Source organism: Hyla sarda, unplaced genomic scaffold (genome assembly GCF_029499605.1).
Source record: "Hyla sarda isolate aHylSar1 unplaced genomic scaffold, aHylSar1.hap1 scaffold_3502, whole genome shotgun sequence".
NCBI lineage: Eukaryota > Metazoa > Chordata > Amphibia > Anura > Hylidae > Hyla > Hyla sarda.
In genome coordinates, this window is record NW_026610265.1 from 1 (window position 1) to 14715 (window position 14715).

Consider the following 14715-nt stretch of genomic DNA (forward strand, 5'->3'; position numbering starts at 1 on the left):
CAATCCATTAGTGCAATGGATGGCTGGAAGCATTTGTCTTTGCCTTTGCAATACCACAGAAGCAATGCATGGTCAATGTACAGCAATGACACACCTGTGTGAACAGCCAGGAGACCCCCCCCCCCCCCATGTTATGTTACATAGTTACATAGTTAGTACGGTCGAAAAAAGACATATGTCCATCACGTTCAACCAGGGAATTAAGGGGTAGGGGTGTGGCGCGATATTGGGGAAGGGATGAGATTTTATATTTCTTCATAAGCATTAATCTTATTTTGTCAATTAGGAACATTCAGCACCCACCCGCTATCAAGGCAGCTGCCTATCATGTCATGCCCTACCTGCACAGGTGTGCTGGCTACTCAAATGATCCAATTAAGGAGGCCATTTAGTCAGCAGCAGCAGAAGTCCTGTGCCTGGACGCTCCAACAGGGGCCAGACACAAGCAGAAGCAGAAGCAGCAGAAGCAGCAGCAGCACCACCTTTTGTTTATTGGCTGCAGCAGCAGCAAGGCCCACAGGGCTGGCTAGCTGGCTAGCCAGCAAGCAGGTAGCAATGAAAGTAGGAATCTTTCTTTTTAACCCTGTAAGGGGGTGGTGCACTGTACCCGAAGATACTGCCATATCGGGTCAATGCATAGGGCGACGGAAGCAAGCTTCGAAATCGGCCCCCGTTCTCAAAAATCCATTTAATATATGGTCCCCAGATAGGGGACGTATCAGATATTAAACTGATAAGAACAGATACTACACTTGATCTTAGCCAAAAGGCCGAGAAGCGATAACCGTGAAAGGGGCGGGCCCAACAAGGTCCCCTTCATGGGCACTATCACTGCTTGCTGTCAGGGAGGCTGCCAGACAATTTTCCATGCACACTCTGGGCTGGGGGGCAGTCAACCACCAGTACACACAGCAGAACCTAAACCCATACCATTATTGCTAAGCAGCAAGACAGGGGCCCATTGCACTCCCACGGGGCCTTTTTAAATGCAATCCATAACCCGGATTTGCCAGGAACCCTTCTTACTCCTCCTACTTGCATGTGACACTGGGCTTAGGATCTGCATAGGAAACACACACACAAGCACACACCTACCTTTGTTGCCTGCAGATGCCTCCTTGGCTGTCCCCAAACGGTATCAAACCAACACCCACGGGAAGCTGTAAGCATAGAGGACATGCCTGCACCCCATTGGACTTACCTGTGTGGGTTAAATCCGGGTTATTTGACAACCTATGGCGGTGATGGTTCTGCTCAGGCAGAGCAGTGCTGATGCTCCTCATAAAGCTGTCGCTGCTGTGAAGGTTCTAGGTGACATCACAAATCCCTTTGGTTACATACACAACAAAGCTGGGTTGTTGTTGTTTACACTCTGCAAGGCCTGTGGAAGTGAGTGACATCATAGCACTGTAGTTCTGAGGGTTCAAGATGGATGCAACAATCTCCTGTTGCTTCTATGAAGGCCGTAATAGACGACATCACCAAACAGCTCCATAGTCACATACACAGCAAAGGAGAGATGTTGTTTACACCTAGTGATGTCAGTGGTATTGAGTGACATCACAGCACAGTGCTAAGGCTCCTGGGCCTGGACACAGCAGCGGCTGCAATATCTCAACGGAGAATACGTTTATATCTATGTGTGTGTGTGCGCATATATATATATATATATATATATATATATATATATATATATATTTCTCCGCCGAAATCACTTTTAAACCCATTTCCACCTTTTTTTCCCTTCTCTTCCTCTTACTTTTTTTTCACGTTTTTTTACGTTTTTCTCCTTTTCGCCTCTTTTCTGGGCGTATTATTCTTCTTTTTCTTCTTTTTTTTCGTCTAATGCATACCCCATCAGTGCAGCAATGCTTATTCAATACCGCCAGCAGATGGAGACACTGGGGGATAATTTTCTAAGGATTTATACTGATTTTTCCTGTCTGAATTTGTCGCACAGAAAGTTGCAGGCCAAATATGTGTGACATTTCTGCGACTTTAGCTTCTAGAGCATTTTTACAACATTATACATAGGTGCTGAATACATAAAAAGCGACTGTTCAGCGACAGACAAGTCGCATCGGCTGAAAGTAGGCCAGAATGTCAGTCCATGTTGGAGCAGGTTTAGATACAGTCTAAAGCATAGATCTCAAAGTCTGTGCACAGAATTTAGCAAGGGCCTCGCACCTTCTGATGCATCAGGTAGGTGCACAATAGCATAGCCTAACCCTCTGTACTTTGGTCTATATTGATGCGGGACATAGACAGCCAGCTGATGACCAATCCATTAGTGCAATGGATGGCTGGAAGCATTTGTCTTTGCCTTTGCAATACCACAGAAGCAATGCATGGTCAATGTACAGCAATGACACACCTGTGTGAACAGCCAGGAGACCCCCCCCCCCCATGTTATGTTACATAGTTACATAGTTAGTACGGTCGAAAAAAGACATATGTCCATCACGTTCAACCAGGGAATTAAGGGGTAGGGGTGTGGCGCGATATTGGGGAAGGGATGAGATTTTATATTTCTTCATAAGCATTAATCTTATTTTGTCAATTAGGAACATTCAGCACCCACCCGCTATCAAGGCAGCTGCCTATCATGTCATGCCCTACCTGCACAGGTGTGCTGGCTACTCAAATGATCCAATTAAGGAGGCCATTTAGTCAGCAGCAGCAGAAGTCCTGTGCCTGGACGCTCCAACAGGGGCCAGACACAAGCAGAAGCAGAAGCAGCAGAAGCAGCAGCAGCACCACCTTTTGTTTATTGGCTGCAGCAGCAGCAAGGCCCACAGGGCTGGCTAGCTGGCTAGCCAGCAAGCAGGTAGCAATGAAAGTAGGAATCTTTCTTTTTAACCCTGTAAGGGGGTGGTGCACTGTACCCGAAGATACTGCCATATCGGGTCAATGCATAGGGCGACGGAAGCAAGCTTCGAAATCGGCCCCCGTTCTCAAAAATCCATTTAATATATGGTCCCCAGATAGGGGACGTATCAGATATTAAACTGATAAGAACAGATACTACACTTGATCTTAGCCAAAAGGCCGAGAAGCGATAACCGTGAAAGGGGCGGGCCCAACAAGGTCCCCTTCATGGGCACTATCACTGCTTGCTGTCAGGGAGGCTGCCAGACAATTTTCCATGCACACTCTGGGCTGGGGGGCAGTCAACCACCAGTACACACAGCAGAACCTAAACCCATACCATTATTGCTAAGCAGCAAGACAGGGGCCCATTGCACTCCCACGGGGCCTTTTTAAATGCAATCCATAACCCGGATTTGCCAGGAACCCTTCTTACTCCTCCTACTTGCATGTGACACTGGGCTTAGGATCTGCATAGGAAACACACACACAAGCACACACCTACCTTTGTTGCCTGCAGATGCCTCCTTGGCTGTCCCCAAACGGTATCAAACCAACACCCACGGGAAGCTGTAAGCATAGAGGACATGCCTGCACCCCATTGGACTTACCTGTGTGGGTTAAATCCGGGTTATTTGACAACCTATGGCGGTGATGGTTCTGCTCAGGCAGAGCAGTGCTGATGCTCCTCATAAAGCTGTCGCTGCTGTGAAGGTTCTAGGTGACATCACAAATCCCTTTGGTTACATACACAACAAAGCTGGGTTGTTGTTGTTTACACTCTGCAAGGCCTGTGGAAGTGAGTGACATCATAGCACTGTAGTTCTGAGGGTTCAAGATGGATGCAACAATCTCCTGTTGCTTCTATGAAGGCCGTAATAGACGACATCACCAAACAGCTCCATAGTCACATACACAGCAAAGGAGAGATGTTGTTTACACCTAGTGATGTCAGTGGTATTGAGTGACATCACAGCACAGTGCTAAGGCTCCTGGGCCTGGACACAGCAGCGGCTGCAATATCTCAACGGAGAATACGTTTATATCTATGTGTGTGTGTGCGCATATATATATATATATATATATATATATATATATATATATATATTTCTCCGCCGAAATCACTTTTAAACCCATTTCCACCTTTTTTTCCCTTCTCTTCCTCTTACTTTTTTTTCACGTTTTTTTACGTTTTTCTCCTTTTCGCCTCTTTTCTGGGCGTATTATTCTTCTTTTTCTTCTTTTTTTTCGTCTAATGCATACCCCATCAGTGCAGCAATGCTTATTCAATACCGCCAGCAGATGGAGACACTGGGGGATAATTTTCTAAGGATTTATACTGATTTTTCCTGTCTGAATTTGTCGCACAGAAAGTTGCAGGCCAAATATGTGTGACATTTCTGCGACTTTAGCTTCTAGAGCATTTTTACAACATTATACATAGGTGCTGAATACATAAAAAGCGACTGTTCAGCGACAGACAAGTCGCATCGGCTGAAAGTAGGCCAGAATGTCAGTCCATGTTGGAGCAGGTTTAGATACAGTCTAAAGCATAGATCTCAAAGTCTGTGCACAGAATTTAGCAAGGGCCTCGCACCTTCTGATGCATCAGGTAGGTGCACAATAGCATAGCCTAACCCTCTGTACTTTGGTCTATATTGATGCGGGACATAGACAGCCAGCTGATGACCAATCCATTAGTGCAATGGATGGCTGGAAGCATTTGTCTTTGCCTTTGCAATACCACAGAAGCAATGCATGGTCAATGTACAGCAATGACACACGTGTGTGAACAGCCAGGAGACCCCCCCCCCCCCCATGTTATGTTACATAGTTACATAGTTAGTACGGTCGAAAAAAGACATATGTCCATCACGTTCAACCAGGGAATTAAGGGGTAGGGGTGTGGCGCGATATTGGGGAAGGGATGAGATTTTATATTTCTTCATAAGCATTAATCTTATTTTGTCAATTAGGAACATTCAGCACCCACCCGCTATCAAGGCAGCTGCCTATCATGTCATGCCCTACCTGCACAGGTGTGCTGGCTACTCAAATGATCCAATTAAGGAGGCCATTTAGTCAGCAGCAGCAGAAGTCCTGTGCCTGGACGCTCCAACAGGGGCCAGACACAAGCAGAAGCAGAAGCAGCAGAAGCAGCAGCAGCACCACCTTTTGTTTATTGGCTGCAGCAGCAGCAAGGCCCACAGGGCTGGCTAGCTGGCTAGCCAGCAAGCAGGTAGCAATGAAAGTAGGAATCTTTCTTTTTAACCCTGTAAGGGGGTGGTGCACTGTACCCGAAGATACTGCCATATCGGGTCAATGCATAGGGCGACGGAAGCAAGCTTCGAAATCGGCCCCCGTTCTCAAAAATCCATTTAATATATGGTCCCCAGATAGGGGACGTATCAGATATTAAACTGATAAGAACAGATACTACACTTGATCTTAGCCAAAAGGCCGAGAAGCGATAACCGTGAAAGGGGCGGGCCCAACAAGGTCCCCTTCATGGGCACTATCACTGCTTGCTGTCAGGGAGGCTGCCAGACAATTTTCCATGCACACTCTGGGCTGGGGGGCAGTCAACCACCAGTACACACAGCAGAACCTAAACCCATACCATTATTGCTAAGCAGCAAGACAGGGGCCCATTGCACTCCCACGGGGCCTTTTTAAATGCAATCCATAACCCGGATTTGCCAGGAACCCTTCTTACTCCTCCTACTTGCATGTGACACTGGGCTTAGGATCTGCATAGGAAACACACACACAAGCACACACCTACCTTTGTTGCCTGCAGATGCCTCCTTGGCTGTCCCCAAACGGTATCAAACCAACACCCACGGGAAGCTGTAAGCATAGAGGACATGCCTGCACCCCATTGGACTTACCTGTGTGGGTTAAATCCGGGTTATTTGACAACCTATGGCGGTGATGGTTCTGCTCAGGCAGAGCAGTGCTGATGCTCCTCATAAAGCTGTCGCTGCTGTGAAGGTTCTAGGTGACATCACAAATCCCTTTGGTTACATACACAACAAAGCTGGGTTGTTGTTGTTTACACTCTGCAAGGCCTGTGGAAGTGAGTGACATCATAGCACTGTAGTTCTGAGGGTTCAAGATGGATGCAACAATCTCCTGTTGCTTCTATGAAGGCCGTAATAGACGACATCACCAAACAGCTCCATAGTCACATACACAGCAAAGGAGAGATGTTGTTTACACCTAGTGATGTCAGTGGTATTGAGTGACATCACAGCACAGTGCTAAGGCTCCTGGGCCTGGACACAGCAGCGGCTGCAATATCTCAACGGAGAATACGTTTATATCTATGTGTGTGTGTGCGCATATATATATATATATATATATATATATATATATATATATATATATATCTCCGCCGAAATCACTTTTAAACCCATTTCCACCTTTTTTTCCCTTCTCTTCCTCTTACTTTTTTTTCACGTTTTTTTACGTTTTTCTCCTTTTCGCCTCTTTTCTGGGCGTATTATTCTTCTTTTTCTTCTTTTTTTTCGTCTAATGCATACCCCATCAGTGCAGCAATGCTTATTCAATACCGCCAGCAGATGGAGACACTGGGGGATAATTTTCTAAGGATTTATACTGATTTTTCCTGTCTGAATTTGTCGCACAGAAAGTTGCAGGCCAAATATGTGTGACATTTCTGCGACTTTAGCTTCTAGAGCATTTTTACAACATTATACATAGGTGCTGAATACATAAAAAGCGACTGTTCAGCGACAGACAAGTCGCATCGGCTGAAAGTAGGCCAGAATGTCAGTCCATGTTGGAGCAGGTTTAGATACAGTCTAAAGCATAGATCTCAAAGTCTGTGCACAGAATTTAGCAAGGGCCTCGCACCTTCTGATGCATCAGGTAGGTGCACAATAGCATAGCCTAACCCTCTGTACTTTGGTCTATATTGATGCGGGACATAGACAGCCAGCTGATGACCAATCCATTAGTGCAATGGATGGCTGGAAGCATTTGTCTTTGCCTTTGCAATACCACAGAAGCAATGCATGGTCAATGTACAGCAATGACACACCTGTGTGAACAGCCAGGAGACCCCCCCCCCCCCCATGTTATGTTACATAGTTACATAGTTAGTACGGTCGAAAAAAGACATATGTCCATCACGTTCAACCAGGGAATTAAGGGGTAGGGGTGTGGCGCGATATTGGGGAAGGGATGAGATTTTATATTTCTTCATAAGCATTAATCTTATTTTGTCAATTAGGAACATTCAGCACCCACCCGCTATCAAGGCAGCTGCCTATCATGTCATGCCCTACCTGCACAGGTGTGCTGGCTACTCAAATGATCCAATTAAGGAGGCCATTTAGTCAGCAGCAGCAGAAGTCCTGTGCCTGGACGCTCCAACAGGGGCCAGACACAAGCAGAAGCAGAAGCAGCAGAAGCAGCAGCAGCACCACCTTTTGTTTATTGGCTGCAGCAGCAGCAAGGCCCACAGGGCTGGCTAGCTGGCTAGCCAGCAAGCAGGTAGCAATGAAAGTAGGAATCTTTCTTTTTAACCCTGTAAGGGGGTGGTGCACTGTACCCGAAGATACTGCCATATCGGGTCAATGCATAGGGCGACGGAAGCAAGCTTCGAAATCGGCCCCCGTTCTCAAAAATCCATTTAATATATGGTCCCCAGATAGGGGACGTATCAGATATTAAACTGATAAGAACAGATACTACACTTGATCTTAGCCAAAAGGCCGAGAAGCGATAACCGTGAAAGGGGCGGGCCCAACAAGGTCCCCTTCATGGGCACTATCACTGCTTGCTGTCAGGGAGGCTGCCAGACAATTTTCCATGCACACTCTGGGCTGGGGGGCAGTCAACCACCAGTACACACAGCAGAACCTAAACCCATACCATTATTGCTAAGCAGCAAGACAGGGGCCCATTGCACTCCCACGGGGCCTTTTTAAATGCAATCCATAACCCGGATTTGCCAGGAACCCTTCTTACTCCTCCTACTTGCATGTGACACTGGGCTTAGGATCTGCATAGGAAACACACACACAAGCACACACCTACCTTTGTTGCCTGCAGATGCCTCCTTGGCTGTCCCCAAACGGTATCAAACCAACACCCACGGGAAGCTGTAAGCATAGAGGACATGCCTGCACCCCATTGGACTTACCTGTGTGGGTTAAATCCGGGTTATTTGACAACCTATGGCGGTGATGGTTCTGCTCAGGCAGAGCAGTGCTGATGCTCCTCATAAAGCTGTCGCTGCTGTGAAGGTTCTAGGTGACATCACAAATCCCTTTGGTTACATACACAACAAAGCTGGGTTGTTGTTGTTTACACTCTGCAAGGCCTGTGGAAGTGAGTGACATCATAGCACTGTAGTTCTGAGGGTTCAAGATGGATGCAACAATCTCCTGTTGCTTCTATGAAGGCCGTAATAGACGACATCACCAAACAGCTCCATAGTCACATACACAGCAAAGGAGAGATGTTGTTTACACCTAGTGATGTCAGTGGTATTGAGTGACATCACAGCACAGTGCTAAGGCTCCTGGGCCTGGACACAGCAGCGGCTGCAATATCTCAACGGAGAATACGTTTATATCTATGTGTGTGTGTGCGCATATATATATATATATATATATATATATATATATATATATATATTCTCCGCCGAAATCACTTTTAAACCCATTTCCACCTTTTTTTCCCTTCTCTTCCTCTTACTTTTTTTTCACGTTTTTTTACGTTTTTCTCCTTTTCGCCTCTTTTCTGGGCGTATTATTCTTCTTTTTCTTCTTTTTTTTCGTCTAATGCATACCCCATCAGTGCAGCAATGCTTATTCAATACCGCCAGCAGATGGAGACACTGGGGGATAATTTTCTAAGGATTTATACTGATTTTTCCTGTCTGAATTTGTCGCACAGAAAGTTGCAGGCCAAATATGTGTGACATTTCTGCGACTTTAGCTTCTAGAGCATTTTTACAACATTATACATAGGTGCTGAATACATAAAAAGCGACTGTTCAGCGACAGACAAGTCGCATCGGCTGAAAGTAGGCCAGAATGTCAGTCCATGTTGGAGCAGGTTTAGATACAGTCTAAAGCATAGATCTCAAAGTCTGTGCACAGAATTTAGCAAGGGCCTCGCACCTTCTGATGCATCAGGTAGGTGCACAATAGCATAGCCTAACCCTCTGTACTTTGGTCTATATTGATGCGGGACATAGACAGCCAGCTGATGACCAATCCATTAGTGCAATGGATGGCTGGAAGCATTTGTCTTTGCCTTTGCAATACCACAGAAGCAATGCATGGTCAATGTACAGCAATGACACACCTGTGTGAACAGCCAGGAGACCCCCCCCCCCCCATGTTATGTTACATAGTTACATAGTTAGTACGGTCGAAAAAAGACATATGTCCATCACGTTCAACCAGGGAATTAAGGGGTAGGGGTGTGGCGCGATATTGGGGAAGGGATGAGATTTTATATTTCTTCATAAGCATTAATCTTATTTTGTCAATTAGGAACATTCAGCACCCACCCGCTATCAAGGCAGCTGCCTATCATGTCATGCCCTACCTGCACAGGTGTGCTGGCTACTCAAATGATCCAATTAAGGAGGCCATTTAGTCAGCAGCAGCAGAAGTCCTGTGCCTGGACGCTCCAACAGGGGCCAGACACAAGCAGAAGCAGAAGCAGCAGAAGCAGCAGCAGCACCACCTTTTGTTTATTGGCTGCAGCAGCAGCAAGGCCCACAGGGCTGGCTAGCTGGCTAGCCAGCAAGCAGGTAGCAATGAAAGTAGGAATCTTTCTTTTTAACCCTGTAAGGGGGTGGTGCACTGTACCCGAAGATACTGCCATATCGGGTCAATGCATAGGGCGACGGAAGCAAGCTTCGAAATCGGCCCCCGTTCTCAAAAATCCATTTAATATATGGTCCCCAGATAGGGGACGTATCAGATATTAAACTGATAAGAACAGATACTACACTTGATCTTAGCCAAAAGGCCGAGAAGCGATAACCGTGAAAGGGGCGGGCCCAACAAGGTCCCCTTCATGGGCACTATCACTGCTTGCTGTCAGGGAGGCTGCCAGACAATTTTCCATGCACACTCTGGGCTGGGGGGCAGTCAACCACCAGTACACACAGCAGAACCTAAACCCATACCATTATTGCTAAGCAGCAAGACAGGGGCCCATTGCACTCCCACGGGGCCTTTTTAAATGCAATCCATAACCCGGATTTGCCAGGAACCCTTCTTACTCCTCCTACTTGCATGTGACACTGGGCTTAGGATCTGCATAGGAAACACACACACAAGCACACACCTACCTTTGTTGCCTGCAGATGCCTCCTTGGCTGTCCCCAAACGGTATCAAACCAACACCCACGGGAAGCTGTAAGCATAGAGGACATGCCTGCACCCCATTGGACTTACCTGTGTGGGTTAAATCCGGGTTATTTGACAACCTATGGCGGTGATGGTTCTGCTCAGGCAGAGCAGTGCTGATGCTCCTCATAAAGCTGTCGCTGCTGTGAAGGTTCTAGGTGACATCACAAATCCCTTTGGTTACATACACAACAAAGCTGGGTTGTTGTTGTTTACACTCTGCAAGGCCTGTGGAAGTGAGTGACATCATAGCACTGTAGTTCTGAGGGTTCAAGATGGATGCAACAATCTCCTGTTGCTTCTATGAAGGCCGTAATAGACGACATCACCAAACAGCTCCATAGTCACATACACAGCAAAGGAGAGATGTTGTTTACACCTAGTGATGTCAGTGGTATTGAGTGACATCACAGCACAGTGCTAAGGCTCCTGGGCCTGGACACAGCAGCGGCTGCAATATCTCAACGGAGAATACGTTTATATCTATGTGTGTGTGTGCGCATATATATATATATATATATATATATATATATATATATATATATATATTTCTCCGCCGAAATCACTTTTAAACCCATTTCCACCTTTTTTTCCCTTCTCTTCCTCTTACTTTTTTTTCACGTTTTTTTACGTTTTTCTCCTTTTCGCCTCTTTTCTGGGCGTATTATTCTTCTTTTTCTTCTTTTTTTTCGTCTAATGCATACCCCATCAGTGCAGCAATGCTTATTCAATACCGCCAGCAGATGGAGACACTGGGGGATAATTTTCTAAGGATTTATACTGATTTTTCCTGTCTGAATTTGTCGCACAGAAAGTTGCAGGCCAAATATGTGTGACATTTCTGCGACTTTAGCTTCTAGAGCATTTTTACAACATTATACATAGGTGCTGAATACATAAAAAGCGACTGTTCAGCGACAGACAAGTCGCATCGGCTGAAAGTAGGCCAGAATGTCAGTCCATGTTGGAGCAGGTTTAGATACAGTCTAAAGCATAGATCTCAAAGTCTGTGCACAGAATTTAGCAAGGGCCTCGCACCTTCTGATGCATCAGGTAGGTGCACAATAGCATAGCCTAACCCTCTGTACTTTGGTCTATATTGATGCGGGACATAGACAGCCAGCTGATGACCAATCCATTAGTGCAATGGATGGCTGGAAGCATTTGTCTTTGCCTTTGCAATACCACAGAAGCAATGCATGGTCAATGTACAGCAATGACACACCTGTGTGAACAGCCAGGAGACCCCCCCCCCCCCCATGTTATGTTACATAGTTACATAGTTAGTACGGTCGAAAAAAGACATATGTCCATCACGTTCAACCAGGGAATTAAGGGGTAGGGGTGTGGCGCGATATTGGGGAAGGGATGAGATTTTATATTTCTTCATAAGCATTAATCTTATTTTGTCAATTAGGAACATTCAGCACCCACCCGCTATCAAGGCAGCTGCCTATCATGTCATGCCCTACCTGCACAGGTGTGCTGGCTACTCAAATGATCCAATTAAGGAGGCCATTTAGTCAGCAGCAGCAGAAGTCCTGTGCCTGGACGCTCCAACAGGGGCCAGACACAAGCAGAAGCAGAAGCAGCAGAAGCAGCAGCAGCACCACCTTTTGTTTATTGGCTGCAGCAGCAGCAAGGCCCACAGGGCTGGCTAGCTGGCTAGCCAGCAAGCAGGTAGCAATGAAAGTAGGAATCTTTCTTTTTAACCCTGTAAGGGGGTGGTGCACTGTACCCGAAGATACTGCCATATCGGGTCAATGCATAGGGCGACGGAAGCAAGCTTCGAAATCGGCCCCCGTTCTCAAAAATCCATTTAATATATGGTCCCCAGATAGGGGACGTATCAGATATTAAACTGATAAGAACAGATACTACACTTGATCTTAGCCAAAAGGCCGAGAAGCGATAACCGTGAAAGGGGCGGGCCCAACAAGGTCCCCTTCATGGGCACTATCACTGCTTGCTGTCAGGGAGGCTGCCAGACAATTTTCCATGCACACTCTGGGCTGGGGGGCAGTCAACCACCAGTACACACAGCAGAACCTAAACCCATACCATTATTGCTAAGCAGCAAGACAGGGGCCCATTGCACTCCCACGGGGCCTTTTTAAATGCAATCCATAACCCGGATTTGCCAGGAACCCTTCTTACTCCTCCTACTTGCATGTGACACTGGGCTTAGGATCTGCATAGGAAACACACACACAAGCACACACCTACCTTTGTTGCCTGCAGATGCCTCCTTGGCTGTCCCCAAACGGTATCAAACCAACACCCACGGGAAGCTGTAAGCATAGAGGACATGCCTGCACCCCATTGGACTTACCTGTGTGGGTTAAATCCGGGTTATTTGACAACCTATGGCGGTGATGGTTCTGCTCAGGCAGAGCAGTGCTGATGCTCCTCATAAAGCTGTCGCTGCTGTGAAGGTTCTAGGTGACATCACAAATCCCTTTGGTTACATACACAACAAAGCTGGGTTGTTGTTGTTTACACTCTGCAAGGCCTGTGGAAGTGAGTGACATCATAGCACTGTAGTTCTGAGGGTTCAAGATGGATGCAACAATCTCCTGTTGCTTCTATGAAGGCCGTAATAGACGACATCACCAAACAGCTCCATAGTCACATACACAGCAAAGGAGAGATGTTGTTTACACCTAGTGATGTCAGTGGTATTGAGTGACATCACAGCACAGTGCTAAGGCTCCTGGGCCTGGACACAGCAGCGGCTGCAATATCTCAACGGAGAATACGTTTATATCTATGTGTGTGTGTGCGCATATATATATATATATATATATATATATATATATATATATATATTTCTCCGCCGAAATCACTTTTAAACCCATTTCCACCTTTTTTTCCCTTCTCTTCCTCTTACTTTTTTTTCACGTTTTTTTACGTTTTTCTCCTTTTCGCCTCTTTTCTGGGCGTATTATTCTTCTTTTTCTTCTTTTTTTTCGTCTAATGCATACCCCATCAGTGCAGCAATGCTTATTCAATACCGCCAGCAGATGGAGACACTGGGGGATAATTTTCTAAGGATTTATACTGATTTTTCCTGTCTGAATTTGTCGCACAGAAAGTTGCAGGCCAAATATGTGTGACATTTCTGCGACTTTAGCTTCTAGAGCATTTTTACAACATTATACATAGGTGCTGAATACATAAAAAGCGACTGTTCAGCGACAGACAAGTCGCATCGGCTGAAAGTAGGCCAGAATGTCAGTCCATGTTGGAGCAGGTTTAGATACAGTCTAAAGCATAGATCTCAAAGTCTGTGCACAGAATTTAGCAAGGGCCTCGCACCTTCTGATGCATCAGGTAGGTGCACAATAGCATAGCCTAACCCTCTGTACTTTGGTCTATATTGATGCGGGACATAGACAGCCAGCTGATGACCAATCCATTAGTGCAATGGATGGCTGGAAGCATTTGTCTTTGCCTTTGCAATACCACAGAAGCAATGCATGGTCAATGTACAGCAATGACACACCTGTGTGAACAGCCAGGAGACCCCCCCCCCCCCCATGTTATGTTACATAGTTACATAGTTAGTACGGTCGAAAAAAGACATATGTCCATCACGTTCAACCAGGGAATTAAGGGGTAGGGGTGTGGCGCGATATTGGGGAAGGGATGAGATTTTATATTTCTTCATAAGCATTAATCTTATTTTGTCAATTAGGAACATTCAGCACCCACCCGCTATCAAGGCAGCTGCCTATCATGTCATGCCCTACCTGCACAGGTGTGCTGGCTACTCAAATGATCCAATTAAGGAGGCCATTTAGTCAGCAGCAGCAGAAGTCCTGTGCCTGGACGCTCCAACAGGGGCCAGACACAAGCAGAAGCAGAAGCAGCAGAAGCAGCAGCAGCACCACCTTTTGTTTATTGGCTGCAGCAGCAGCAAGGCCCACAGGGCTGGCTAGCTGGCTAGCCAGCAAGCAGGTAGCAATGAAAGTAGGAATCTTTCTTTTTAACCCTGTAAGGGGGTGGTGCACTGTACCCGAAGATACTGCCATATCGGGTCAATGCATAGGGCGACGGAAGCAAGCTTCGAAATCGGCCCCCGTTCTCAAAAATCCATTTAATATATGGTCCCCAGATAGGGGACGTATCAGATATTAAACTGATAAGAACAGATACTACACTTGATCTTAGCCAAAAGGCCGAGAAGCGATAACCGTGAAAGGGGCGGGCCCAACAAGGTCCCCTTCATGGGCACTATCACTGCTTGCTGTCAGGGAGGCTGCCAGACAATTTTCCATGCACACTCTGGGCTGGGGGGCAGTCAACCACCAGTACACACAGCAGAACCTAAACCCATACCATTATTGCTAAGCAGCAAGACAGGGGCCCATTGCACTCCCACGGGGCCTTTTTAAATGCAATCCATAACCCGGATTTGCCAGGAACCCTTCTTACTCCTCCT

The 14715-nt window shown here is 46.4% G+C and overlaps 7 non-coding genes across 7 annotated transcripts; all 7 read right to left on the reverse strand.

Annotated features, from left to right (window-relative positions):
* Positions 1 to 591: 591 nt before the first annotated feature.
* On the reverse strand, positions 592 to 782 carry LOC130331538 (U2 spliceosomal RNA). The gene has a single exon (XR_008874426.1). It is a non-coding gene; the product is annotated as a U2 spliceosomal RNA (small nuclear RNA).
* Positions 783 to 2869: 2087 nt separating this feature from the next.
* LOC130331541 (U2 spliceosomal RNA) lies at positions 2870 to 3060 on the reverse strand. Its single transcript, XR_008874429.1, has one exon. It is a non-coding gene; the product is annotated as a U2 spliceosomal RNA (small nuclear RNA).
* Positions 3061 to 5149: 2089 nt separating this feature from the next.
* Positions 5150 to 5340, reverse strand: LOC130331542 (U2 spliceosomal RNA). The gene has a single exon (XR_008874430.1). It is a non-coding gene; the product is annotated as a U2 spliceosomal RNA (small nuclear RNA).
* A 2091-nt stretch (positions 5341 to 7431) lies between these two features.
* LOC130331543 (U2 spliceosomal RNA) lies at positions 7432 to 7622 on the reverse strand. The gene has a single exon (XR_008874431.1). It is a non-coding gene; the product is annotated as a U2 spliceosomal RNA (small nuclear RNA).
* Positions 7623 to 9709: 2087 nt separating this feature from the next.
* On the reverse strand, positions 9710 to 9900 carry LOC130331544 (U2 spliceosomal RNA). Its single transcript, XR_008874432.1, has one exon. It is a non-coding gene; the product is annotated as a U2 spliceosomal RNA (small nuclear RNA).
* Positions 9901 to 11993: 2093 nt separating this feature from the next.
* On the reverse strand, positions 11994 to 12184 carry LOC130331539 (U2 spliceosomal RNA). The gene has a single exon (XR_008874427.1). It is a non-coding gene; the product is annotated as a U2 spliceosomal RNA (small nuclear RNA).
* A 2089-nt stretch (positions 12185 to 14273) lies between these two features.
* LOC130331540 (U2 spliceosomal RNA) lies at positions 14274 to 14464 on the reverse strand. The gene has a single exon (XR_008874428.1). It is a non-coding gene; the product is annotated as a U2 spliceosomal RNA (small nuclear RNA).
* Positions 14465 to 14715: the final 251 nt, after the last annotated feature.